This window comes from Zonotrichia albicollis, chromosome 18 (genome assembly GCF_047830755.1).
Source record: "Zonotrichia albicollis isolate bZonAlb1 chromosome 18, bZonAlb1.hap1, whole genome shotgun sequence".
Taxonomy (NCBI): domain Eukaryota; kingdom Metazoa; phylum Chordata; class Aves; order Passeriformes; family Passerellidae; genus Zonotrichia; species Zonotrichia albicollis.
Genome location: NC_133836.1, coordinates 6,535,927 through 6,561,502, shown reverse-complemented (window position 1 = coordinate 6,561,502; position 25,576 = coordinate 6,535,927). Strand labels below are relative to the sequence as shown.

Genomic DNA, 25,576 nt, shown 5'->3' with positions numbered 1-25,576 from the left:
AGCAGGGAGTTTGCATGACTCGCCTCTAACTGAAACTCCCATCTTTCTGCAGAGCAGCAGCTGTGGCAAGCGCTCCAAGAGAATAAATATTTATTCCTCCTTAAATAAAGCTGCCTTCCCACCCACAAGTGCAGGCAGAACAATCAAAGGCTTCTCAAGGACAATTATAGGAAAAACTCCTGCCTGCCAAAATCAACCAGTGCCAGCAGAGTGAAACCTGGGACACTTGCTCCACAGCTCCTTTGACAAAAAAGGCTTCCGTTACAAATCCCACAGGATTTCAAGCTTGTTTCATAGCCACAAGGATTATTTCCCTCCTTTCCTGGCCAGCTCTTCTTTCAGAATTCATCAATATCACTCCTTGCTGCTATAGAACATCTACATGATGCATCATACACAGCAGCTTCTCTTCCCAAGGGGCACAAACAGCACACCAGTACTAACCGTATTTTAAAAATCAGTTTAGCTACTTACTCTGATTTCTGCTATTTTTATATCTCTGACTATTCATCTTCTAAAACAGTCTTTTGTGATGACAAATAACAAGATAGATCAATTCCTTTTTGCTCCAGATGTTAAGATAAATTACTTTAGATAAGAAACAGCCCTTGTCACTGAAATTGCTAAAGAAGCTCAGAACAGAGTACTAACAGCTGAAACCTTGTACACTTAAGTTGATGTTTTTAACTGGATTTTTATTGTTCTTTGTTTATTTTTTTCAATTGGATTTTTATTGTTCTCTGTTGATTTTTCTTGCTTGTGCTTCTGTGCACTTACAGATTGGAAGAGCAACACCCAGCTGGAGAAGGCAAGCAGCTGAACTTGTGGGAGCTGTATTTTTGCAAACAAATAGTTCATTTCATGACAGTTTTGAACCACAGGACATGCATGTAGATGGAGCCATCACTGTCCCTAAATCTGAAGTATGTCCAGAGCTTGCAGGTTTGTAAGAGCAGGAGGAAGGGACACCCACAGCAACTGTCCCAGCTCTTGCTCCTGACTCACTTCATGCACCTCACACCAAGGTCCTCCCCACAGCCCCTCATCCTCCACCCTGGAGCCCCCTCTGCACAGCCCCAGGAAGGAGCTGATGGGAGATGCAGAGCAGCACTGGACTGGGCAGCAGGGAGCCCATGAATATTCCTGCAGGGTCAGACTGTGCTAGAGCACAGGAGAGCCCCAGATGAACAAGGGCTCCCTGCAGGGCTGAGCAGTTTGGCACAGACACCACATGTTCCATCAATGCTGCTCACATAAAACAAATAAGAATTAAATCAGGGCTACTGAAGGCTCCTTCCCAGCTCCATCCCATTTTATCACTTTTTTGTTTGCCAAGGGTGATGTTATCTGCACAGGATTGGCATCCAGATTCTTATCCTTCATGTGGCAATATTGCAAATGCAAATTGCTGTTTTCTGCTCACGAGGAGCAGAGCAGTGGCTGAGCAGCCACACACACGTGATGTCAAGCCCTAATGAAATCACAGACTGCTCCAATACCCTGTGACATGTTCAGACTGCAATCCCGACAGGGCATGTAATGGCAAAGGCAACTGCTGAGAGCATCCTGGACCACATCCAGCCTCTTCCCCAGCAGAAGAGGGTAATTAGGCTTTCGGGTTTGCTCTGGAAAGGCTCCCTCATGCAGGGTTTTCCCAGCAGAGGGCACTTTTGATTCACAGACCACTTCAGAAACAGCTTTTTGTTCTTCTCCATCGCCATCTCAGAGAGCTGAAGCAGAGGTGGTGCTGTCTGCTTAAAAATAAAGACATCGCTGCTTTAGCTCCACTTTCCTGCCTCCCTCTCCCCTCTAACAAGTTTTATTAAGTTCTCATCTTTAATTCATGCCTGCAGCAGAGCTGATGTCACTTTTTTTTTGCTATTAAAAAAGAATCCACGAAGCGCAAGCCAAGCTTGCAGTGGTAATCTCACCTACTTTCCTTCTCTATTTTTATTTTCACTTCCAGTGATTTGTTAACATTCATTACCCTCAAAAACTGAAAAGGTATTCCAACAGAAACACAACTATAGCACTTGGAAAAGGAAAGCAAACAAACCACCTATTAGATTACATGCTCCATCCCCTGCAAAGGCAGGACACAACCCACCAGAGACATCTCGCAAATTAAACCCTCCAGCTGTCTGCAGGAAATTGCAGGGTGTTAGGGACCAGTGAAATAAACAGCTTAGCAACCACTAAGGTGAATTCCCCTTTGGGAAACTGTCGTTTCACAGTGGATGCAAAGTGAGAATGAGGGAGGATGTGTGATAAGACAGTGCGTGGGGAAGAAATTTCCACCAAAAGCCTTGGGAGCTGAGATGTTTTTAAGTGCTACAATAAAATGCAATAACAACAACAACCAAAGAATGTCTGAATCAACTAACACACACATCTGTTCTAAGGTAAAACACTGGGATAACCAATCACTGTGGTTCTGCCATAATTCTGCTTCATTTGCATGCAGCTGGGATGTAGGTTGGCAGCACCGTGTAGCTGACTGAGGTCTTAGGACAGTAAAGATGCCAGAGTGCTGTCCTGGGGTTTCCTGCCAGGAAATCCAGTGCCTGTGCCTACCAGGGCACTGTTCTGGAGAATACCAACTCAGCAGATCTGGAACCTGGATTGGAAGCCAGCAGTCGGAACCCTGGATTGGAACCCCACTCCTGCCATTCCAGCTTCTACCAAGAGCCCTGAAGAACCTGAGGGCAACAGGAATTCTGTGGACTTGGTCAATGTCCTGCTGCAGATGAAGAGAAGCTCATTCAGCAGTGAGCAGCCCAACTGAACAAGTCATTTCCTCTACGATTTATGCAATTTAGAATCACTCTGGTTCCTCTTGGCTCATGGATGAACAGTTTTGTTTTTTCAGAAGTCGGAGCAGCGGGTGGTGTGGTCGTGTTGTGTAAGATAATACAAAGAGCAGAACAATTACTGCCAAGGGAAAAGACACTGTATCACAGGCTTTGTGTTTTTTACCATGTTTTGTTGAGCAGGACTTCTTGCAGAATCCCTTGTTTGTGTCATGTTTTACTGGAACATACGTTATTACCAACCATCTTTCCAACCCAGGAGAAGCTGTCATAAACATGCTTAAATAAAGAGCAAGAAAACAATTGAAGATCAAAGGGATTGTGTAATATTTGTGTAATAGTAGACTGGGGAGGAGGGGTATGAAAAAAATCAAACCCCAAAACCCAGAGATTGCTGCTTTTGAAGTAACAAGGAATGAACCCCAAATACGTCAACAGCTGCACTGAAGTCAACAGGGCTAAGCCACAATAATTCCCCAAATATTTTCTTCACCTGCTGCAGGGAAGAGACACTTTATTCAGCTTCTGCAGGGCAATGAGCTGAACAAAGCAGTTAAGTTGAAGTGTGGGCTCTAGAATAAAATAAAATTTAAAAATAAAAATTAAGCCTTTTCCTTGGTTCGATACTTTGCCTTCAGGGCTTGTAACAGGATATTTAATTACATGATTCTGTATTATCTTTTCTATTATTTTACAGAAGCTGTAACTGTTGATAACAGATACTTGAAGTTACACCACACATCAATCCCATTCTGTGTAAAACCCAGCACCAAAACACCTCCCAACATGAGCACCAGCTTGCAAATCATTAACAATTTTGGGAAAAGAGGATATTTCCCTGTTGGCTGTTAATCAGTAGCAGGCCTGAACATATATCCAGTAGCAATCATGGTAAGAAAAATACATGAAATCTGAAATAAAGTGGTGTTTGGCTGGCTTCCAAATCCTACACAGTCCACAGGCACCTTTTCTGCTGCTTTCAGCATGCTCTGAACCACACAGCACCATGGGCTGAACTGGTGGAGATGCAGCAGAACCACTGGAGTGTTTTGTTGTCCTTACAAAAACAAAAAAAAAAACCCAGAGAATCCTCACATCCACCAAATTCAGTTCACACACAACAGACACATGAATATCTAAGCTGAATATCCAATAAGCTACAAGAAAGCCTGGTGTGCATAGCTGAATTATGGAACTCAGGCCAACGAGGTAACAAGGAACAAACTGGTCCCAAGACTCATGGCAATAAGATGGGTATTTCAATACAGACATATCTGTCAGCTGCTCTGCCATCACCACTGAGGGCACAGTATTGGAATTACGGCCACAAAGAATTTTTATCACACTACAGGCTTCTGGAGTGATAATAACAACAACAAATTTTACTGCAAGAACAGTAGAAGAGTTTTTAGGAAACCTTCTAACACAACCTTCTGCCCCAAGCCCAATCCTCCTGCTTTGTTCTCCTTTTCCCTGAAAATGTGGCTTATCCCATCAGCTGGCCAGTGGTGCAGACTGAACATAAGGAAAAACACATCTGATCTCAGCTCCTCCAGGACTGCAGCAGCCCAAAAACTTCAGCTGCTTCCACCTACCAGCAGCTTCCCCAGCAAAGGAGAATGAAGGGATTTTGCATCTCTCCCCAGCCCTGAAAAGCTTCGTGCCACCACTAAGCTTTTGCTGAACAGACACCGTGCCAGGAAGTCAGTGCCTGTGAGCTCCTGCTTGTTTTCAGGCCTGGCAGTGATGGATTATGTACAACCATGAGTTGGGCACAAACCAGCTGTCTATCTGTCTTTTCCAAACATCTTGCTCCAGTTCCTGTGTTATAGAGGTGCCAATGCCTTGTTCCAGGATGCCTACTGGATAAAGAGCACATATTTCCTGAATATTTTACTGTCACACAGAGGGACTGGACTGTTTTTTTGTTTGGTTTTTCTTTTTTTTTAAATGCTGTTGCTCCTTCCCCAGCACATTCCCCATAATAAAAGTCTCTCTGTTCCCAGAGGTCTGAAGCTGAAATGACAAACCACTAGAGCTTTTCTCTGCTCAGGCAGCTCCTGCTGGCACATGGGAAACCTGTGCCCCACACACCCCAACCCTCCTGCCAGGGCACTCTGTCTGCAGCACCTCGTGGTCCTGCTGTGCTTCCATCATGGACTAGAGGGATTAGGAAGGAGAAACACAGCCAGCATTCTCCTCCTGGCCCTTCACACAAACACTGCAGGGCAAAGCACTGCAAGAGCTTCACAAAGAGTCTAAACCTGCCCTGTCCAGGACCGTACATGATGCTCTGTGGCAATGCACACAGACACTGCAGGTACCAGCACGCACTCGAGTCTGAGTGAGATCCACTTACTGCAGAGGACGTCTGGGAGAAAGGGCATACACAGCAGCTCACTTGGGAGGGGGAAACAAAAATCACTACTTATTGAATTTAGGTTACAACCACCAGGATTAAGCACTGAAAACCCTTTCTGTTTTGTGGGAAAAGCTGTGGTAACACCACCGTGCTGTCCGGCAAAGTCAGAACAATTCCCAGGGAGCAGCCTGGATCTGGCTGCAGCACTGCCTACATAGCAAAAACAAAACCAAAACACAGATGAAAGATGTTTCCCCTCTTCTCTCCCTGAAGGGAAAAAAAAAATCTCAAAAACATCCTTCTTAGGTTGAAAAGGAGATCACAGGGAGGAAAACATGTAGGAGTCCAGACGAATGATAGAGCTGCAGACCCGGCACTGCTGCATCTGCTCCAGCTATACACAGTTGTTTAAGAAAAGCATTATGAATTTTTTCTCTCTCCTTAGATGTCTTGCCTGGATGCTTTAAAGCAGCCTCAGAGGAATGTGCTCTTGGGGCTGAATCCCATAGGAAATTATCCTTTGTGGTGGATGGTCTCCCCTTGGGGCCTGTCTGTGTGTTTTGCTTTCATGTAATCCTCCCACCTTGGTTTTCTAATGTAATGCTATCCACATTATTATAGCCCTTTGATACTCTCAAATGGTACTTACTCAGGCTGTCATATTTTCAGATATTTTCAGCTCTCCCAGACTAGGTCTGACTGGCTTGGATGGCCTCTGGCTCATGCCATAAATATTAAGTCACCAAAGATGCCACGGAGTGTTTGTGTGCCAGAGGCAGACATCACACACAGAACAGCCCAGGCCATTTGCTCCTTCCAAGTGGGATGTGCTTCACAAGAATAACAGAAACCTCACTCTCTCAGGGTTACTGACTAGCTTTTTGTCCTAGTTCCCTTTTCTTTCTACAACTTCTGCTCCAAGAAAGTTCAGCAAATTACATGCAAATTTTTAAGACAGTTCCTATGTTTTAGCTCAATTTTACCAGCAGCCCAGCAGGTCCAGCAGCCTGACCTGCAGACAGGACTCCCTCTACACTGCCTACCACTGAAGCTTTCTCAGAAGGCACCAATCTTCACTGCTGCTCTCATTTGCACAGAGCAGGGGTTTGTGGTTTCCTCTCCAGTTCCTGTGCATCACCCAACCTCAGAGCTCGGTTTACATCACCTTTGTTGTCTCCCCGATGCACCACGGGAATTTAACCATCCAGCAAGCCTCCACTTGGAGCCTTCTCTTTGCTTCATTCTGGCATGAATTTACACCCTGACAAGTTGGATCTTTAATATCCCTCCTACACACACGCAGAGAGACAACTTCAGTGCCTCCCCCGCTGCCGGAGCGGATCCCCTCAAACACATGAATCAACGTTTACCCGCAGCTTTCCTACAGCGCTAGCTAACTGCAGCACTTACCACCATGTGGAGGAACAAACTCAAACACCACTGCATGCCTGACTGCTCTCCTGTGGTTTTGCTCTTCAAAGTTATCTGCACTGCTAATGCAGGGAGGAAATGCAGCCCACCAGAGCAGCTGGGAACAGGGGGATGGAGTTTGCTTCCAATCCTCCCCTGTTTGTTTGCCCGATACCCATACTGAATCCAGCCCCACCACAAGCCTGCATCTGCAACACTGCAATGAGAACTCTTCTGCAGAACACTAACAAATTGACAGCAAAAGGTAAATTTTGTAGCTACTTGATTATTACCAAGAGTTATGTCCTGCACTCAGGTGTCAAGGTTTTCATCTAATGCAGGGCAGTGTTTCACAAACACCAGGCTGATAAAATTCACTGCATATGTGAAGAGGCGACAGTAACCATGCTTATTAATGGCACTTACCCTTAAATTTTGAAAGCTTCTCTGAGGAAGAAACTCAGTCTTGGCAAAAAAAAAACAACCTCAGATCACATCCCAACTAAGTTGGCCCACTGCTACATAAGCTTCACTACTACAGACAGATCAATTTCTAGCCTGAATTGTTCTAGTATTAAAAGATGAAGAGAAGAAATACCAGGTCCCTACATCACTGCCCACCCTGCCACCTCCCTCACTTACTATATTTTAGAATACATAATATATCCTTGTTATATTATTTAGATAAAAATTTCAATTAAATACTATAACAATCCACAGCAATAGGAGTTAAGCAAAACCATTTTTGTTTTTCCCTCTCTCCCTTGCCTAAGGAGGGCTGGTTCCCTTGAGCAGATCTGTCCTGAGCTGTGCTCAAACCCCATGCTGTGGCAGCCATCCTCGGGCCATTTCAGCAGAGCAGAGCTCCAAGAGCAGCAGCACAGCAATTCTGCTTTGTCTTACTGTCAATTCTGTTGAAAAGCAGCAAAGTGGGAAGGTTTTGCTTCATTCTCCACTGCGCAGCAATAAATTGACACAGCACAGCTGCAGTCTGCTCAAGCTGAAGGAAGGAAGAAAACAATTTGGGGCTCACATCTGTGCAGAGCCATTAAGAGAAGCCAGCCATCTCTGTTCCACCAAAGAACTGACCCAGCTATGCAGTTCACTTCTGCTGATGACATTAGGTTTAGGAAATGCTCAGCATGTTTATTTTGCAAACAGCATTTTGCTTGGAAATTACAAAAGAATCAGAAGTGCCACTTGCTGTTAGACAACATTATAATGCAAAATGAAGCACAACCATTGTGACAGGAGAACACAGTCATTAACTCAAGAGAGTTGGCAGTCTTCTGATATTTAGTAGATTTTTCTCAAATTCAACACCCTGGAGTCTTGGAATCTGAAAATCTACATTTTCTTCCTTTCAAAATGCCTTTAAATCAGCCCTCATAACTGCAGGATTTGAAAGTTGTGTACCTAAATGGCAAGTATACAGATTTAAATATTTTATGCTGAAGTATCATCTATTTTGAGCATAATATTATGATTCTGAACACTAGGTTTGGTAGCTCTGAACAACCAGCATAGAGGACTTCTTATCTCTAAATCAAAACTTAAATTTTTCACTGGTTTATCTTTATAAAACATTTTATGACTGCTTAAAAAACAAAGACACAGGAATTCCCAAAGCCATGGGCCTAACTCCCATTTTTGTTAGAGCTGCACAATTGTGATGACTTGCCAACAGTTGTGATTGATGTTAGAATAATGCAGAAATCACAATCAATTAATTCTTACACAATGAAATGTTTTTTTTAAACTTTTTTAATCCATCTCTGATCTGAAAATACCTCTGCACTTTGAGGATATTCACAAGGGCTTTGTCTGTGTTACTGTACAAGCACCCAGCAGCATTCCTGAAAAACTTCCTGCCTGGAAAATGTGTTTTCCAAACAGGGCCCCTGAGAGGAACACAGATGGATCTATGCAAAATCTGGCACTTCTGTAAGAAGCCAAACAGGACATGTCAAGTGGCAGAGGAACAAATGGAGATGGTCACATCCATGAAGTTGCACCAGCAAAAAACCACCGAAAACGGCACAGGATTGGCAATCACTTACTGTCTTCATGGATCACTTATCCTAAGAATCAGCAGCTCAAAAAAAGTCAAAGAAAAAAGAAAAAAAGAAACCAAACCAAAGGTAAATAATCCAAGAGTTACTAGCTTGCAGTATATTTGGAGTGCTCACCCTTTCCAGTGATATCCCAGGTTTATGCAGCATATGGAATATCCTCCCTGGCCAGGCCACTGATGGGAAACATCAGCAAGTTGCCAGGACTGAGATGAATGAAACTTAATGACAAATGGGGAAAAAGCCCAGACTATTGACTCTGGCTTCCTTCTGCCTTGCCCAGTTTGCCTGCACAGTGACAGTGCCTCAGCCCTGCTAGTGCTGCTCTCACTAATTAGATCTGCACGGCTAGAGTGGAACATATTAAGGTTAAGGAAAAAAATTACCCTCTGAACCCACTAGTACATATCCAGAGGAACTATTCATTTAAACTTCAACTTAAATACGTATTTATCTTTGTGCTCTGAAGTCCAATATACCTCATTTTCAATTTAACCTCTCCTCTTTTATGCCTTGTAGAAGTTGTACAAGATCATTTATGCAGAGACCTAATATTTATAAAAAATTCAAGCAATTGGAAGAGCCAACATTTCAAAGGGTCAGCAATCAATGCACACAACCCCCATTGCCCTTCCAGCTGGAGAGACACAGACACAAACTGCCAAGTGCATGTTAGGAGAGGTTCTGGATTTCACACCCCTGGCACAGAGAGAAGGGAGAGCTGCAAAGAGGGGAGCACAGTTCAGACCCTGGGGCAATGTAAACTGTGAAAATATCTCCTCTGACTGCAACCAGCTCACAGTCAGTCTCCAGCACTCACTGGAGCTACTGGGGCAGCCTGCATGGTAAAGCAGCTCTCAGGAGGAGGGGGCAGATGGGAAGCCATGGTGGGGAAATCCAGCATTCCAAGCTGGAACAGCAATGGAGACCTGCCCTGCTTCCCTGGAGCTCCACCTCAACCTGCAGAGCTGTGCCACCCTTCCCTTCCCTCTCACCAGAGAGAGCACAAATCAGCATGTGTCAGTCTGATGGACCTACCCTCTACTATATTTTTTTATTTTAGGGTAAATCAGGGGTCCATCATCCAGAGATACCTTCTAAGTACAGATAAAAAAGCCTACATGTCTCACAGGCTGCATTCAGCCCACAGGTGCAGTTGTGACCACCTCTCCTCGGCTAAGCAGCACAGAGGAATTCAAAGCAAAACCCCAGCGTGGAATCCCCACACAAACCTAACAAGGTACTTCATTTTTCCAAGTTTGAATCTATAGCACTTTGACAGGGTTCAGAGACTGCCACTGGTACCCTTCTTCCACCAACATCCACCATTTACATTATTCTGTAATCTGACATGCAGATTTAATAGCTTTATATTCGGGGTGTTCTGAAGGGAGCCTGAAAGTCAAATTCCTACTCCTAGCACATGGAATGTTAGAGTGGTTCTTTTTATAGCCTATCCCAGTCTCAGCAATATTGGAATATGTAATAGTCACAAAATGTCAACCTGCAACTTCTGTGTGCAACAGGAAGGTGTTATGCCTGGCTTTAGACATGGAATAGTTGTGAACAAAGCACCTTAAATAACCTGCTGAAGGTCATATGTGGATCTAGAGATGATCCATACACCTTCTGCACCTCACTCCAGAAACCACCTTTGTTCCTGCTATGATTAAGGGGATTTTCATGTAGTATAAATCAGGGTGAAATATTTCTTTCCAGTGGAAAGGCCCCAAAACTACAGGCACACATAAACATCAACTTTTAATCATTTCAAGAAGCCTTGCTTAGAGGTAATATTGTAGCCACTTACTTACAGTAGTAAGACACTGTAAGTATAAATATGCAGTAGAACAAAATTACTTAATTAAGGAGGAAAGCAGCATATGAAATTCAGAGTGCCTGCCTCAAAATTAAAGATAAAACCATTTTAGCTTGACAAACAATACTGGAATTGTACTTTAGAAGCTTTCTTAATTTCTTTGCATCCTCTCCTTTGTTCCTTCTCCTTCCTATCCCACCCCAAGTATCTTTTTTGTGCTGAGAGCTGTAAACTCTCAGTGAAAGGCCACTTGGAACAAATATAATGTGAGATTTCAAATACAAATTGCAAATATGAATATGTAACAGCATTTCCTTTTCTTGTTTGGGTTTACACTGAGTAGAATTCCATTCCCTTTGCTGAAGGGAGCCGAGCCGGTTCTCAGTGTCATATGTGACAGCAATCATAAGTTAATAAATGACAGTAAGTTCACAAAGCTTACATGCAATACTTGATCCTAGAGCTCTTTTCCAATGTGAGTGGTTCTGTAAGTAAAGAAAATTAAGGCAATATTCCCATTTTGTCTGAGCAATTGCCTGCCCCAAAAACCGTCTGTGCCAGGGCCGTGGCAGCTCCGGTGCTGCAGAGCTGTGTCAGAGCTGTTGGGCTCTTGTAGCCCAGAGCTTACTGGAGCTTTGCAGATGGCAGATAAGCAACACTTTATATTTCACTCAGATGTAGATTATGAGCCAGGGAAAAGAAAGCTTAAAAGGTGAACGGCTTCTTTTGGCATTAACTGAAATCTCTGTATAGTCTCCAAAGAAAGCCGACAGCGAGGTCAAGCTACAGTATGGGAATTCTATAGTCAATAAAAAACCCTGTTTTTAAAGCTCTGAGTCAGAAAAATTCAATGTGGATGACCACTTATTGAAAGGGTCATCATCCAACAGAGAGAAAATTGCTAGAGCAACAAAGAGCCCAGAAGTATTGCTCAGTTTATAGAAACCACAGAGAAGGATGAATTCTAAATCGTCTCCTCCTAGTATTAACCTAGTTTGATTCCAAGGATCAATCTATCCAGTAGAAACCCCACTGTGATGGTGCAATCAAGCTCCTTCTCCAAAATCTGAACTTGAACTACAAAACAAAACTGGTTTATGACTGCATGCTGACATTTACATATTTATTTGGCATTGAAAGGACAGCTCCAGCACTGCATTGACAACCAAGGACAGATGGGAGTTGTTGTCCCAAGAATATTTTTTTTTCAATTTCTCTCAAGGGAGCAACTTTATTTTAGCTATTCTCCAAGTGACTGCACTGTGTGTTGGCATTCTCAGAATGTTTACAGAAACAGAGCTGAGGAAGATCACCTAAGATTTCCTGGGGCCCTGAGGATTTTCCTCTCAGGGAGGAGTTTCAATGCACCTGTGCATTGTCTGTGCCCATGAGGCTGCACCTGCACTGCCAGAGAAACATTGATCCTGACACAGCACTAACCTTGCCCAGGCACTCTCCTACCAAGAACATCAAAGCAACGCCTGAATAGGCTCCTCATGGATCCTGCAGCAGCACTTTCCATGCAATTAAATGACTCACTGTGAAACAAAGCCAGCTCAACAAGTCTTGTAGCAGAATGTCCCACTGCAGTGAAATAAAAACCTCTTGTACCTGCAGGCAGAGATCCCTCCCCCACAAGAACAGCTTTCTGCAATTGCCCCCCTTTCTGATTCTCATTCTCAAACCAGTTATATCTTTCTGCTCCTCACTTGCTCACACTCTGCTCCCAAAGCAAGGAATTTGCTTTGCTAATTAGTGCCATTAGGGAAGTTGGGGAACATGAAGCACAGATTAAAAAATTGTTCAGGCTGGGTTCTTAGCACTTCACCCTTGTGATACATCCGCGTTGTAAGCTCTGCACTGAACAGCACTTGACTCAGCCTCAGTTTGCAGCAGAGAGAAATTAATTGCAATCTAATAGGATTCAAATTGGTACAAGGGATGCCATCATTACGGGACAAGACAGAGTAAAACCGCAGCACATTAGCAGCCAGCAAACGGCCCCGGTCAATGCAGTGGAACAGGCAACACCATGCCTCAGACATGATGGATTGAGACCTCAATAATTGTAATTTATTAGCTGGTGCTGCTCAACTGGCACAAGGACCAGGTGGGAACAGGCTGAACCTGCATGGTGTTTGCAGGAGGAACAACATTCCTTCTGCAAGGTCTAACTTGAAATCATTTTACACTGAAGTGAAGACGTGTCACGGCTTAATTCAAGCAGCAGTTATGTGTACTGAAGGATGAAAGTGTAAATCAGCAGCAGACTGGGAAGCAGAAGGCTCCTGATATCAAATGTCAGTGGGGCTGCTCCCTTGCTTTGCAGCCTTTGACAAGTCACTTGAACCTCTGGTGCTGCAATGAAGGCAGGTACAGCACTGGGTCAGGAGCAGGATTCCCATCACAGGCCACATTCATCCCCTGTGCTTGGATCTGAAGTAAACTGCCTCCTTTCCTCACTGTATTTACAACTGACGCTGCAGTCAGTACATGAGACTGGCCCGTGGATATTTAAAGCCATGTGTGACAAACAGGCTTTATGTAATGAATTAAGCTAAGCTGCAAGAGTAAACCTGACAGACATGCACATGCATTCACACTCACACAAAGCCCAACTGTCCCCCTTCCACACGAGCAGCTCCACGAGAACACGTACACAGCAAAGCCAAGGTTGGGCTGTGCCATGGATGAATGCACCCCAGATTTCCTTCCAGGTAGCACACATGAGGCAGCAGAGCCCAGGTTAACAAGCTGGGATCCCCATGGGCCTGCATTCCTGCTCCTCCTCTCTGCTGAAGCCTGTGCCACTGAGTAGTCATTACTTGTTGCTAAATGAGGCAACCATTCCCATGCCCAGGAATGCCATACTCCCCATGGATTCTGCTGGGCAGGCAGAATTTTAAGAATTTGGAATATTTTCCAGTTAGTTTCAGCAAACAGAATGTAAGCCACCAACACCGGAGGTGCCAACACAACCCACCAGCAGCTGCTATTTCCCTCCCATCTTCTGGTAGGAAAAATCTTTTGGATGCCAAACCCCCTGAAGCACGGATCTGCCACCCTCACACCCAGTTAGACCTTGACAGCTCCTTTTGCCACTTCCCACCTGAGGTCAGTGAGGAAAGCAAAGGACCAAGTGAGAGGTGGAGGTCTGGGTCTCTGAGATAAGGGCAGCACATAACCAAATGCCACTTCTGGGAAGAATAAAATAAATGAATTAACACTGAATTGCAGATTTATTTTTTTCTTGATAAGCCTGTTTAGCTCACTGCAATCAGCTCTATGAACATTTCACATTCTAAGCTCATAATCAAGCGGGGCTATTTCAGAGCAGTAGATACCTGAGCCCTACTTCAAGCTTTCTTAACTGGATCTATTCCTTCCCAAAGCTACCCAAGAAGCCAGTTACCAAGGACAGAAAACCACAAAATTACACATTCGGTACTTGTAACTAGCTCTTCACCCTAGAAGACTTTTAGAGGGTATATAATTAAGAAAAATAAAATGGTTAGGCTTAAAAACTGGCTCAGTGAGTTTGCTATCAAGATCCTTGCCTGGGTTCGTGCTGTGGAAACACCCTCAGCACTCACACCTAGTCCTCAATCATGAGATGATGATTAATACCAGCATTAGATCATCCTCAGCAATTGCCAGAGATTTCTGCAAGGTTCTTGCTGGATTAAATCATTGAATGGTGCTCAGCACCTCTGAGCAAGTCCTTGAAACCCAATGCTGGCACCCATCCTGGGCACCTGACCTGACACATTCATCTGGCATGATGCAGAAACCCTGACTTGGATGGAGTCACTGTTCTCCTGTCCTCCATCTGAACCAGCTGGTTGTGCTCTGAGTCAGCTCTGAGCTGATGTGCCAGAGCTGCTTCCAAATCCAGACAAGTCTGTGGATGATGAGTTCCACAGCTTAAGGCTGGTCCCTCACACCCTGCAAGAACCAGACTCCTACAGCAATGACCTCCTCTTTTCCTTCTTTAGGTTGAAAATATAGTTTTGTATTTTCCTGTATGGTAACACAATCATCATGTCCCCTGCTACTTTTCTTCTGTGAATTGCAGCCATTTTTAAAATGAAGTAAAAATTATTTTCTCCCCAATACAGATAAGGATGGCTAAGCAATTCATCCTCTTGCCCAATAATCTAGTAGCACAAATCCTTTAAACTCAACAACTTTACCAACTAGCACTACCAGCAAGAATATAGCCTCTCCTCCTCTCCCAGAGTTATTTTTTGAGGACAAAAAGAAAAGAGGTTTTAAAATTATGTGTCTGCAGAGTCTGGAAACATAAAAAAACCCCAACTCAGATCCCAAGATACCATCATGCTAGAGATCAAGATTCATATTCAAAACAGAAATAAAAATGTCCTGTACAAGTTAATTCCTTACAGAGTGACTATTAGGTGAAAGACACTATCTGAGAGTGAAAAAGAATGTATCATTTGCTTAATTTCTATTGTCGCATATATAGTACAGCACTGGAAACAGCTCATTTTTTGGATAGGTAGAAAGAAAAGATTGACTTCTGCTGATTAAATCCTAATTCTGTCAGAGCAAGCTCCAAGTCAACAAGTGTGTCAATACCTAGCCAGGAATTAACTAAGGGCTCCCATTTGTGCAGCTGCATTAACAGCCTTTGCTGCAGGAAGCAAGTGGAAAAGCCCTTCAGCTTTTTAGCAGGTTTAGCAGATGCACCTGAGGCTGTGACAGCTCATCCCCACAGGTCCCTGAACAGCAGGATACACCTGATCAATGGTATCCACGTGGTGCTGAGGGCTGCAAAAATCCTCTCCTTGTCTACAGCCTGCAAATGAACACAGCTGAAGGAGAAATTCCTCTTATTGCCTGTGGAAATTACAGATATTCTGGCAAAATAAATAAATAATAGCCATTAGGAAAATGAGCACATGATGCCACAGAAGGAAGCCTCTGGAATGATCAGAAATCTTATTGTGAGTCTCATTAAAGGAGCAAACAAACATCTTAAAACAGCTTGTACATTTTATGTGCCTGGATCTATCAAAGTAGAAGAAAGACATTTATTCTAGTGAAAGTTGTCAGAACATGAAATTAGAAATCAGAGTAAACTTGATATGTGGGAACTGTGTAGATGCTGAAGTGAACAGTGGGTGCATGGTATCAAAAAGTCACTGGGATTTGGGTTCTCAACTAACTGAACCCTTATGGGGGCAACTTCAGCCCCACCTAACTTGGAATTGGACACTTCAGGGATGGGGCAGCCACAGCTCCTCACAGGGAGCTATCTCCCAACAAAGTTTATCCTCTTCTCTATTTTTTAATTCATAGGAAGAACACATAGATGTGCTCAGACTTTACAAGCACCAAGTCTCAAGCCACTGAAACACTCACATAGAAAAAAAATCATTTGTGATGAGCAGCTATCATGGGACTCTAAATAAATCCCTATTCTTAAAGTGCACTGGCAGGTCAGTAAATGCTGAGATCCAGAGTGGTGGTAATTGTATAACTGAAGAAAAGTTAAGAAAAATATGCAATTCAAGGAGCTAGGACTCAAAAGCTGTAGCAATAAAAACGGGTTTTTGAAATCATCTTTACAAAGGTATGTGATAGCTGGAGGAACACAAAGCAGTATATAGATAGCTAATTCCTGAAAAATATTCTTTCCCTGTTTCTTGGGTCAATGAAACCTCTAACTACCAAAATATCTGGTTTTGGCTCTGCCTTAGGCTTATGCCTATTTGAGGTGACCCAAGGTTATCAGACAACAATGCAGCTCCTACTGAATAACACACACACACAAAAACCCCACCAACGCCAACAAAAAACCCACCACAAAACATGCTGCTGTTTTGGTTTTTTTCTCTGGGACAATGCAGACTTTATTACATCTGCTATTACAACGTGCCTATAACAATGTTCTCTAACAAGCAGCCCTAAGGTCAAATATGTTCCTTGATCAATTTACTACAGGTCCCTGGTGCTGCTGTTGTGGGTAGACTGTCTGGGGGAAAAAAAGTAATCCCTTTATTCCTTTGCTTCACTATCAGGAGAAAAAAAAAAAAAAAAAGCTGTCACAAAGACATTTTTCTTCTGCCTCTGCTCTTGACAAGTCAGGTAAACAGGGAGGAAATACCCAGCTGTAAGAGACCAGCATTTGTACAGGCACATAAAACCACACTGTTTATTTATTGAGCTCCTCAAAGCAGCAGGATGATTCAGAACAAGACTATGGGGATTTGGAAGATGTCTTAGCAAAACACCTGCAGCTCTTTGCATGAGGACAAATAAAAGTCATTCTGGATGTGAGAGGGGTGTGGTCATCTCCCTTACAGGAATTTACCAGTTCAGTACATTGCTACAGTCAAATAACTCTGACAAGCAACAGCACTAATTCACAGATGCCCTGAGCAGTGCAGTCATCACATTAACCCTCTCCTAGCTTCTCAGTAAAGCTCTGACTGCTGGTCTGGTTTTGCTCAACACACCAGCATCAACCAATAAGCAATAACGCTACCCAGAAAAGCAGATTTGATGCTGGCAAACTTGCTACAGAAATCACTTCAGGCTTGCATCAAGCAGCAGGAAAGGAGTTAATCTCACTGGCCACAAGGCTGAGTACCACTCTTACTCATGCCTGACTGCATGACTTTTGTTTCATGTGTTGTGATTTATTTCTTTTCGCTCTGTGTGAGGGTTTGAGTCACAGATTGGTACCAGCATTAAGGGGAACCATCCCATTCAGCCTCCCATGCTGGAGCTCCATGTGCCTCTGGTTATTTGTGGGTTATTCTAGGGATTGCCTTTGCTTGCTCCCATCACTCCTGAACAAACATGCTAATTCCTGCAAACAGCCCCTTTAAAAGACACCCCCATCAAAAGAAAAAAACCCCTTTGCTAATGGCCTATAATGGGTCTAAATAAAGCCTGAGCTGTTCCTTACTCATGCATAACTTCATTGCTTCTATTCCCTTCACACCCTGCCCAGTTGGCATAATTTGCAGAAGGGTTTTAGCATGGACAATTGAAACACCCACATGCTGCCTGAACTAAAAAGCTTAATCCTAGAGCCCCTTTCTTCCTGTGTGATAGCTAAACGTGGCTTTTATTCTGATTACACCAGTCCTATTTGCACTGTCAGTCTCAACCCATGAGGACCGAACTCCAACCATACCCCTACACATATCAGGACAGCATCTCACCCACCACAATGGTAAGAGAAGGTTTAAAATCTGGCAGAACTCCAGCCATCACCCTTTATATGGCTAGAATAGAATTCCCCCTAAAACAGCAGACTCCAGGGGTGTAAAAAGTCCCTAAGTCACCTCACCTGGTAATTAATTAACACCTTGGTGCACTCAAAATCAGGACACTGACAAAAGGACATGCAGGGGCCACAAAGAAAAGCTGGCAGCTTCTTCCAAGACCACACATTCCCATTTGGGTGCCATGCCCTGGAACAATTTTAATCCATCTTTCTCTTTAAGCAGAGACAGCTCTGCCAGTGACGATGATACGACAGTGACAAAGGAGGGCTGAAACTCAGACCCGAATTGTTATTCCCCTCAGCTAGGCAGTTATGCACAAGAAACACTGCTTGTAAACACTTCTTTGTCAAACACTCAATTACAAGCTGCTTTATGAACAAAATGAGGCAGTGGCAAGGAAAGTGAGAGACGAGAATGAGGAGGCAATCTCCAGTGGCTCCCAGCCAGGACCCAGGAGCATTCCAGGTGACACTGCCAGCCCCTCGGACAGAGGGCATGGGCACACGATGGCAAAACACCAAACCCAGCTCTGCAGAATGGGGTTTGGGTTTTGAGGACCTCAGCTTTGTTCAGCTGTTATGGTTATTCCTATGCAGTAAGGAAAGAATAACTGCTTTATTTTTATATCATCACTTTTTGCAGTCTGAACCAGGGAGGAAAGGAGCACATGTACAAATGTGGAACAAGTTCAAAGCCCTCAGTTCAGGCAACACTCACAATATGACTCTTTTTGTCATCCTCATTTACACCTTTATACACTGAAATTGCTCCACAGGAGCTAAAAAGTAACTGGAAACTGGAACATTCATTTTTTCATGTTAAAGCTGCAGATGTACTCCACAATGTCCAGCTGAGCTACCTCCGGCTTCCATCCTAAAAGGACTGAAGCTCTAACTCCAAAGAGATCTTTCTGACTGACACTACAGCCAATAAATGTCATGTCAAATTATAAAATATTGCCCTAAGACCACTTGAAAGTTTTGAGAACCAACAGAAAAGCAACTTCATGAGATCTAGTACCACTTTCCAGGAGATAGCAATGTCACAGCATCACAGGGCTACTCATCATGGCACTGTTATTCAGGCTGCCCTGGATAACATCCCTTACTTGATCCATTTCCTCCTCCCTGGATCCTTTTAGCAATGTTATTCCAGTGGATAAGATTTCCCCTGGAAAGAGTATTTTTCCTTGTTTTTACTATTCAGTTCAATGAGTCAAGCAGACTTTCCACAAGGACTGAGAGGTGGAACACAGCTCAGATTTGGGTTCCATGAGGACTGAGAGGTGGAACATAGCTCAGCTCTGGGTGAGTTCCACAAGGACTGAGAGGTGGAATATAGCTCAGTTTTGAGAGGCTGCCACAAGGAAAGCCAAGTCAGCTGGAGCAGAGCCACTGGATGACTTCAGGCAAGGACTGGCAGCTGCCAAAGCAATCCTGGCACACTGGGTACCCAGCAGCCTCCTGCAGGAGCTGAGAGCCATGGCCAGCAGTCAGCAAGGACAAGTTCTGCATGGGGAAAGGAACAGAACCTCATGGAAAAGGTATTTATCCTGCCTCAGCCACCTGTGACTTTGGGATGTCATTTTGTTTCTTTGGAATCAGCTCAGATTTAGACTGGTGTGGCGCAGATGGTTTAGTCATCACACTGGTAAGTGTGCTAGGAGAAGAATATTGGCTGTCTGCAGCAATTGTGTTTACTTCACACCAATAAAAATACCTGTGACCATCCCAAATATCACTGCAGACGTGTGGTGCAAGCAGAGGAACAGAGGCTACAATGAGGTAACAGATCCCAGCCTCTTCTGCAGTTAGCTAAAATATTGGGCAGCCAGTGCTTAGATCAACATGAAGGAACCTTTTAGATGCTTCTTGTCCAAATCAGAAAAACTACATCCAAAAACACTGTGGCTCCCTCAGGGTCCTAGCTCCTCCTGCAGCATGCACACTAAATCTGGGAATAATGCCTGTACACATCTCACAGGACACCTGGAACTTGTCCTGCTCACAGGTATGAAGAGATGTACAATTAAAACCTCCAGCCAGGGCTCTGAATCTATTCAAACAGCCCACACTATTCCATTTCTCAACTTGCTAAAAATCACAAGATCCACAGAAGTGCTTTATCTTGGTACCTTCCCCCCAAAAAACCACAAATAAAACAAAGTGAGAGGAAAGAAGAAGGAAAAGAAAGAAGACTTAGTGCATTGTGTCAACCAATTATATTCAACAGAGAAAAAGATACAAGTGGTTATAGCTTCCTGTAAATTACTTCATGTAATTAAATCCCCGTCTCTAAATTACAGACCATTTAGCTCTTCTTTTATAACAATGTAACCAATGACCACCACCAACCTTTTTTATAGCATCTAATGCCACATAAGTTGTTAGCAATGAAATTTCCTTTTTATTTCTGCCTTTCAAAAGAAGCTGCTGTAATGAGATTCATTCACAGCTACTTACAGACTGTCATGAGAAGAGAGGATTGCCTTGTTTCCCTTTATTCTGCTCCTCTCTGAGGCTATATTTAAGCAAATATGACCTAAAATCATTATCAGTCATCTCAATGCAGGCAGAGAAGTTAAAGGTGACCAGCAAGAGTTTTAAAACATGGAGCTCATAACTGATTTGATTTTTCACACACATACAACATGCACCAGCGTGGCTTAACCAGAGACAAGTGGGGCACTTGGAGCACCCATCCTGGCAAAGGAGGGGCAGCTACAAAAGGGAAACCCACTGCTCCAGACAAGCAAGTGTTTCACTATCCAGTGAAAAAGACAAAGCCACATTCTCTTATATATCACCCTTTTAGCAGCCAAAACATGATTTACATCACTGTTCAGAAAATAATATTTGCAGTTTAGTAAAATCCAGCACATGCTTCTGTTTCATTCTTCAGCATTAGTCTAGAAAGAATTGGACACCCCACAATTCTAATGAGCATGATCTCTTCAATTTATGTTTCCCTAACAGAACTGGTACACTGGTACACCACAAAACTACCCTACAGAGGGTTTTGAAATACATTTTTTCTGGCTTAAGCAAAGGCTGCCTCCTGTCACAGTTCCCAGAGGGTTTATGGCACTGTTTTGCACTACTCCTGAAGCAGTGTGTTACAGAAATCTGTTATGGAAACTGTGCTGTAGCTCTCCAAAGGCGGCTGCAATCCCATGATGAAGTTACCTGTGCCACAGCTCTAATGCAGACATTAATGGTCTGGTGTTGGTACAGCATTTTAAACAAACTACACACACTGCAAAGTTCTCCCTCTGCTGCAGAGCGGGCTCGGCAGCCACTTCAGGAATCTTGATGAATTCTTGGATAAATTTAGCAAAAACAACAGCACTTCTTTGTAATAGCAGGGTTTCATTTGGGAAATAAACATCCACTTTTTATTTACAAAGGATTTTTCCTCCTCCTGCCACTGCTGTGCTATGCCCACTGCTTCCCTCTACTTTGATCCAAAAAAACAGAATACCAAGTGCCTAACCAGGACTTAAAGCAGATTTTTAAATTAGTTCCTGACAGTGCAAACAGATTGCTATTGATTGAAATGAGGCTGATTTCAGGCCCTGGATTAGCAAAGCTAATGCCTGGATGCTGTGCTGCCCATTTCAGAGCTGCTCCCCAGTGGTTTCCAGGCAGCTGCGGAGCCTCTGCAGCCGCAGATTAGCGTGAGAGAGCAGGGCAGGGCCATCTGGGGCCGTGCCGGAGCCCAAACAAGGGCTCCTCCCAAATCCCCAGGGCCAGGACCCTGCCCTACACCCTCATCAGCAGCTCTGGAGCCAGCCAGGCTGTGCACAAGCTCAGGAGGGAGTTGGTGTTTGGGAAGCTTTGCTGGAGCCCAGCATCACAGCTCACTGAGCATGGGGACCTCGCTCCAGCCACGGCCACTCTGGATGGAGCCAAAAGCACTGGGGGCAGCCAAATAAATCCTGGTTTTCCTGTCCAGACAGGCTGGCCAGATCTGGGACAGAGGCTGCACACAGGTAATGGCACTGCCTTATCAGCCCTGCTCTCCCAGCCAACACTTATTTTTTAAGCTCTCCCTGCAAGAGCTTTCATGTCCAAATTGTACAGCCTTGTACTTACAAAGGTAGAAATGGATCCTGCTTTTAAGCAACGTTTTGCTGATTAAAAGAAAATGGACTTTTTTCCTCTGGCTTTGTTGTTTAGTTTCAAAGAAGGTTTAAATAACAATATCTGCTAACAAAAAAAAGGGTAACATCAATTAGAAACAAAAAGAAACTAGTTTGTATAATTTCAGTGTTCAAAAGCAGTGAAATGCAAACACCAAAGCAGCACACACCAAACCAAACCAATCCCCAAAACCCACATTAAAGGCAACCTTTCTTCTTTTTCTTATTTTTTTTCCCCTGTAAGCTGACTGCCTAAAATTCATTGGGTTTTAGTAACTGAGATACTGAAGGTAACAGAATAAGTTACTGTTATATCTAGACCCTCTTCAACACAATTCAGCTTCCAAATGCTACATTATTAAGCCATGGAAGAACAGGCATATCCATGTCCTCTAGCTAAAGACAAAGATTCCAAAGGTTATTTTTCAGACTCACTCTCCTATGTGGCTGCTGAACCTCAGCTAAGAAAGGGACATTTCAGCCTCTGAACTGTGCACCACTAAGCACACACTGCCTCCAGCCCACCAGTGGCTTCACATCCAAGCATGATAAATACTATTTACCATTATCTGAAAAATACAAGTAAAACTAAACAGCTACACAGTCCTATTGCTCGACTGCCAGCATGAGCAGTATGATGCCAAAGGGAATTTTGCACAGTATTTCATGATCCAGATGAGTTTCTAGATCTGTCTTGGGAAAGGCCCCCACCACCATGCACAAATGGGGCCAAGGGTAGGTAAATGGTTTGAAAAGAGCTATCAATTTTCACCCAGACATCAGAAGAAACAACGAGCATCCTGGATGGAAAAAATTACTTGGTGTATCACCTTTAGCTCAGATCAGCAGTAACCCAGAGCACAGCCCTCCTGGGGGGCAGGGAGGGTGTTACATCCCTTAATGAATGTTGGATAACGAGATGATGAGCATCACAGAGAAACCACATGAATAGGTAATCAAACTTGTTAATGCAATTTAGCAGTTCCAGCCCGGCAACACGATCCATTAATCACCGATAGCACTCAGCAGTTTGGGGAGGGCTGGGCAGTGAACGAGGCTGGGGAATTGGCTGTGCCTTCCCTCCCTGCAGGAAGCTCTGCTCAAGCCTCAGAGATGTCACACCTCCAGAGAAACACGACCTGTTCACTCCCCTGCCCTCTCCTGCCAGGCTCCCAACGCAGCAGGCTATTTGTGAGCGCTAAACACTGCACCACCCTGCTCTCCTCAGCTTCTCCCAGACTCTCCCTCATCCCGGGTGATTTAAACAGTGGGTGAGAAAAGGAAGGAGGAGGTGTAAGACACTAATCTTCGTGACAAATGACTATCTGCAGAACACTGTGTTATTACAGCAGCATTTAACAGCTAAATATATTCAACACACCACGATGCTCCCAAGCTGACTAAACAGAGAGCTCGAGGTTAAACTAACTGGAAATAACAGCAACTCTTTGCTATTAGCCCCAGCTCTTTTCAGAAGGTGGTGATTGTACAGAAAGGGCAATGTGTCCTAAAAGTCAAAAAAAAGGGAAAAAAACCAAACTCCCAACTGTTCTACATCCACAGGGCTCAGAATTCCAGAGGAATAAGCAACTCCAAAAATAAAACCAGAAAAGAGAAGAACCGCTCAGCTCAGACTAATCAAAGACTGGCTCAAAGTTCAAAGAGTGATTCTCCAAAACCAGAACAACAATGTAGGAGCGCTGGAACTAAGGGGTTTCATCATATATGTACCTCTTACTTAATCTAATAAAATCATACATCCAACCTTTAAATCCCCTTTTAAAGGGGCTGACAGGCTGCTCTCCCTCCCCTGTGGTGGGGATTCCTTTCCCCAGGCACTGGGTTAGCTTTGGACACGGCCTTTGGAAAAGGCAATGAACTCAATTGAAGGAATGCTCCTGTGTTGGAGGCAGCCACAGCCTTTCAGAGGGGCTGGATTTACCGCAGGCCACTCCGGCTACACCAAAATTCACCACAGCTCTGAACACCTCCTCACTCCTTGACACACCTGGTGATTGCAAGAGCTTCTGTTGCTCCCCATTGCAGAACAGCAGTTGGAAGTCAGCACCTTTCCCTGTGTACATGTGTTGACAGCAGCCTCAAACTCTGACAAATCTTGGACAAAAGGACCATTTGAAATGCCTTTTCCTCCCTCTGCTGAGTTACAGCAAGAGATAAATGTGTTTGAATGATTTTTATACACAGTTGGGAGCAATAGGCTGGAAAGGACAGATTGGTTCCTGCAGCCCTCTCCCCATAGCCCGAGGTACAGAACAACCAAATATTCAGGAGCAACAGCAATCTGGATGCTTTGTCAAATGGAGTGAAGTATAAATCTAATTTTCTAAACAAAGCAGACAACCTGGCACTGAAATCAGCTTACCACTTTGCACCTCTCTACAAGGATTAGCAGAATGCCATAATTATAATGCCCAATTTGATTTATTAGAGGAGGCTGCATAGAAAAGATGACAATTCAGTAGTATTGTGAAGAGAAGGGATGAGAGTAGAAGGAAAGCTTCAAATTGAACAGCAATTTCTACGCAACATCTCAATATAATTAGCATTAATTACAGAAAGCTATCCAAATTAGGTATAAACCTATGTTTAATAACCCTGAGATGCAAAATTCACCCCCTAAATTCCAGGAAACTTGTCATTGTTAACAACCTTTTCCTCCTGCAGGAATGGGAACCCTCCCCACTGTCTCACAAATCCACAACTATGCAAATCCCCTCCATGCACTGCATTTCCTGCAGTGTAATAGAACTGAAGAAACAACTTCCACCAGACCATGAGAATCTCTAATTTAAAATGTGATGAGCCCTTCTAAATCAATATGCTGAAACACAAAAGAGTAGGTGGGGGAGAAGTTATAGAGGAGGGTTACATGACATAACCTTCATTCTATTTTTAAATGTTAAAGCATTGCAAGTCTGAAAAAACATTTCCAGTAACTGGACAATTCAATCTTTGGCTGTCTGGCACACACACAGGATTAGTTTCACAGAACAGAAGGTGGCTTGAGTTAAACAGCTCTTTTCTGCTGGAGAAATGGAGAATAAAAACCACTTTTTTCATCTTAGTGTGTTTCCTAGCTCGGAACAAATGCTGGAAGGTCAAGCACACTGCTGCTCCCACTGGCCGCCACTTGGCACCCTGTTAGGGACAACTGGGACAGTGTCCACGGAAAGAAGCTGCTGTGCCATGGGATTGCCAGCCCATGAATGCACACTCAGCCACTCACAAATCTCCCTGCTGAGCAGCAGTTAGTGATAAACAGCCTGCCAGCCTCAGAGCCTTTTCTTGTCACCTGCCCCTCTGCACACACTGTGCCTCAGATGGAGTCTCTGGAATAATTCCCTCCAGCATCACAACTCTTCATTCATTAATGCTCCAGCACATTGTAGAAGGGTACACAGGAAAGAGTGCCCAGAGCACAGTTTCCTGCAAAATGACTTTCCATTGCTAAAATGCTCAAATAGTCTCTCCTCCTCAACACTCTGTTCTGGGGTAAGTCAAACTCCAGTCAGGAGATATACAAAGAAGTCTGCAGCTTCCAGGCGCACAGTGCTCAGCACAAGTCCTCCAAAGGAGCTTATGATCTGGTGGATGATTCCTGCTTGTGCTCAAGACCATCAGGGCCACAAATCTACCATATGAACCACTGCACTGTCTCAGAGCTGCAGGCACCAGGGAG

The 25,576-nt window shown here is 43.9% G+C and overlaps 1 protein-coding gene across 18 annotated transcripts in view; it reads right to left on the bottom strand.

The window, feature by feature from the left end:
• FBRSL1 (fibrosin like 1) overlaps nucleotides 1–25,576 on the bottom strand; it is a 495,033-nt gene that overhangs the window by 334,094 nt on the left and 135,363 nt on the right. The window lies entirely within an intron of this gene.